This window comes from Amblyomma maculatum, chromosome 5, assembly GCF_055883805.1.
Source record: "Amblyomma maculatum isolate TAMU_Amacu chromosome 5, ASM5588380v1, whole genome shotgun sequence".
NCBI lineage: Eukaryota > Metazoa > Arthropoda > Arachnida > Ixodida > Ixodidae > Amblyomma > Amblyomma maculatum.
In genome coordinates, this window is record NC_139348.1 from 42,997,019 (window position 1) to 43,001,168 (window position 4,150).

Consider the following 4,150-nt stretch of genomic DNA (forward strand, 5'->3'; position numbering starts at 1 on the left):
GGATGCTTCTTCGATTGCTTTGAGCGCTTGCGCTGGCCTCCGGATCTCCTGCTCGTGTCCCGCTGTTCCGCGGCGGTTTGGGCGGTTTGAGCTGTCTGAGAAGCCGCAGCGTCTGCCTCCACGCCGTCTTTCCCCGCTCCAGCAGCAACGTCTGCTTCCTGGGCGAGTGATGTCACTGAATGCGGGGTGCCTTCGATGGCCGCTTGCTGGGACATCTCTGGAACCGACGCGCTTGAAACTGCACGCCTTTCCGCTGGTGCAGCCGCGTCCTGTCGCTGAATAGGCACACGCGCAGTTTTTGGCGCGTGGGAGGCATTATTGTGTGCCATGGAAAGTAGTCCCAGCGACGCGAGTGACTGGGTGGCCAGAGATGCCTTCGGCGTTTGGGCACGCCCTGCAGTGGCTCCGCTGGGGTTGGCATCGACGTTGGTATCAAGATGTTTTTTCGAGCGTTGTCGTTTCCAGCGGGCTCTGTGCGCGGCTATCTTGCTCAGCAAATTACTGGTCCTGCCTGACGATGCCTTTCGTGTCTCTGAAGAGTCGGTCTGGCCGGTCTGAGGCTGCGACGGGCTTCCTGCGTTTTGCTGTGCCTGCAGGGAGGAACGTGCCAGTGAAGCGAAAAAGGTGTTTGTTAATATACTCGGTAGTTTGGCGAAACACGACAGTAATGTGTTTTACTTCTTCTTCATAGTACTACTAGTTGAATAGGTTAGAAAACACGTTGTGCGCGACTAATAAGCATATTAAAAATGTATGTCCCATAGCTTATGCCCTATATACGACGAAGATAAGGGCCTGGCCGCAGTGGCTGGGCTGCATCTTTGGTTTCAGCAGTCGAGAGCCTCAACGCGGCGGCCGCGAATGATGGAGGCGAAAAGCAAGCCAATCGTGTGATTTGCGATATCAGTGCGTGGTCAAAGTTTCATGAGTCGTTCTGTGAGGCGCATTGTCGTCTCGCGGAGATGGGTGATTCGACGAAATCAAAGGTAAAATGGTTTAGGGGTTTGAAGAAGGAATGGTTGGAAATGGTACTCCATAAGCGTTCAAACATTCTTGCTTTTGATGTTTTGAAACAGAACGATGACTGAAACTACTTTTTATGCTTGTAAGAAATTGATAGTTGCTGATGGTTGAGTTACGGATAGCCGAGCCGGTATGCTGTAATTATTTCATGTAAATACCCTTAAACGGAGTGTGCGGGTTATGCTATTGACATGTGAAGTCTGGCGAAATGACGTACTCTGCTGCAGTGCGATCGGCGCATTATTGTACCAATATTCACAGATGCGAATCTCTTCGCTTCATCGCCATGATTTCGTACTAATGTGAAATACATAATAGTAAGCATATCGAGTTCGTTATGGCAAGAAAAGCCGCCCCCGCAACGTTGCGCTAACATATGCACGCGATTCAATGAGGTGGCGTTGGGGAATCGAGAAAACTGGCAATATTAAATAAATCACAACATGGAGGTCTGTTACACCCAGGTTTACCATTGTCGGCATAAGGTGTGAGCTACACAGACATAAAATGTTGGAATTACCATTGGCACTCCAGCACCATTCATCTCTTTCTGCTCGACCGCTTTCTGGGGCGCTGCTCTCGTGTGATGTTGACGATGCTCCCTTGTGACTGCTTCACACTTGTCATGCAGCGTCACTGCCTGTGAGAAATGCGTCGTGTCTGCTGCCTTTGTGTTAGAAGCTAGCCTCGATGCCAACTCAGTGCCGCCAGGGAGCTGTGGACACTTGCCGGATGGATTTGGACCAAAAGGCTTGCCGTCAGGAAAGATATTTGCGGCAAGAGCACCTTCTTTTGTCGGACTGTGTACTCTGGACGAGATTTTGGTCAGCAACTTCAGATCCTCTCCTTGTTTCGGGAAAGCTTTTTCGGCAGTCGACTCGTCGCCAGGCTGCGCCACCTTGTTCACCGTTTGCTTTAGTTTGGGTTGTTTGCGGGTTTTGTCTTCACCATGTTTTTCCGAAGACGGCGCTGAGGTCGCGACTCCTGGAGGTGCCGCCGTCACATTGTCTAAAGATGTGCCCGATGGAGCCAGCGGCGGCAAGGGTTTCGCGTCTGCAGTGGCGAAGGCCGGTGGTGCTTTCTGGGAGGACGACGAGGACTTCAAAGAGGTTGAGTGCTTTCGCGAGGAGGGCTTCTTGAAGGCACTCCATCGTCCTTTGAAAGGCTTCGTCAGTGGGGGTCCATGCTGGGATTGCTTGAGAGGTGCGTTCTGCTCAGTCGCGCCTTGTGTAGCAGGCTTGTTGACAGGTTGTTGTGCAGGACCAGAAACCACCTGTGCTTTGGAGTCCTCCGAGGCCCGTTTCACCTCTAGTGCGGCGTGCTGCGCGCCATGTGCCACCGATTTCGTAGACCATGCAGATTTTCTGGCGCCCTTGTGTGTTACCACCAGCTTAGCATCCTCTTGCGGAGAGGCCAATACGTAGGGTCCGTGCCTTCTTTCTTCTCCACTTGGTTCCAGCCGCTCCGACAGACGCTGTTGTGTCGGATATTTCTGCGCAGCGTCGCAATGTGATGGCACTGACTTCAGAGAGGAGACGTCTTGCTGAGCGAGATTTTTCAGAGATATGCTACCAATGGGGGGAGCTGACGCAAACGGGAAGTTCTGCGCAGCCGAGTCGATTACGAGATCCTGGTTGTCGATAGTGTCGCCGCTGTCGTTTTGCGCTGTAAGTGCAGGTGCATGATCGATGTTGTCCACGATTACAGGAATACCAGCCGCAGGAGGAATGGAAGGCACCAGGGTAATGGGGCGCGCCGACGATATGACCATGGCGGTTGGCTTTTTATGCTGGAATACAGCTTCACGTGCTCTGCTTGCCAGCCGCCTCAGGGTGCTGAGCCTTTGGGATACGTGGGTGGTGCCAGACTCCGGAACGACCTTTTGCAAAGCCCGCTTCTTTTTGGACTTCCTCTTGCGACGGGTCTCGTCAGAATTGCGCTCACGCCCGTCTCCTGGTGTGCCACCACATTTTGTTGGGTCAGAAGGCACATACTGGTGCGTCGCAAAGTGCTCCGAAGTCGATTTCAAACTCGGAGTGGTTGAAGACTGGCGTCTCTTGTGCGAGTGTCTCCGGACTTTGTCCGGAGCCACTTCCGTGCGGCAGGCTGGGAGAGAGCTTTTGTCCAGGTCGGCCTCACGTTTCAAGCGGTCAATGTCTTCCACCAAGACCTGCTGTCGATAGACCATGGCGTTTTCCCAGTCCAGCGGAATCCACGTGGGTAACGGGTCGAGGCTGTTCTTTAGTTTCTGTTGGTGGAAAATTTGGGAACCATGTGAAACTGTTTGAAAACTGCGCAGTTCACAAATGTTCCGGGCAGAGCCGTTCAAGAACAAGAGGTCTGCATGCCTTGGCGTAACTTTAAAACTCAAACGCATTGTCATGACAGCCAGATATAGGCGATCACGCTTAATAACTTATTGTGTGAGCTGGGCAGCTGCCAGTAAAAACTAATCATCGCTGGGGTAGAACTGACTTATAAGGCGTTAATTACGGTACTTGGCGTACTAGCTATTTTGCACGAGATAGCAGGAAGAATACAAAAAGTGAAGGCAAGGGTTCTTTAAACGCAGATTACGTGTGAAAGATGCTTAGTGCTTATTTCAGCAACACGTGCACTTAATACCCACCACCTGACTGCAAACAAGGAAGACGGCGGCGAAGACTGGTATGAAGCTGAACTCGACCATCTCGAACCATGCGATGACAAACGCCAGAACGACAGGGCAGCCATCCCACGCGGTAAATGCTGCCTTGCACCACATGAGAGCCTAAGAAATGGGGCAGTGAAAGAAAAAAGAAAACATTGAGACGTCTGGAATGACTTGGGGACTCAAAGGAGTCTGGAGCCTCGGAGTGACCATCCGCAGTACTCTAGAAAGCCTTGCGTTTAGGTTTCATATTTGGTGCGATCGAGGAAGCAACGCAGAACTGCGGCATCTCTCGAATAACATGATAGCACCTAGTGTCTCTCACTACGTGGGATAGGAGTAACCGCTACCTGTAATCGCTTTCGTAACCCCAATAGGACAAAAAGGTTTTGATTCGGTGTCTTTTGCCCACTCTATAACGTTTTAGAAAATATTTCTGGTTTCGATATCAGGTCACGATTTAAGGCGGATGAAACC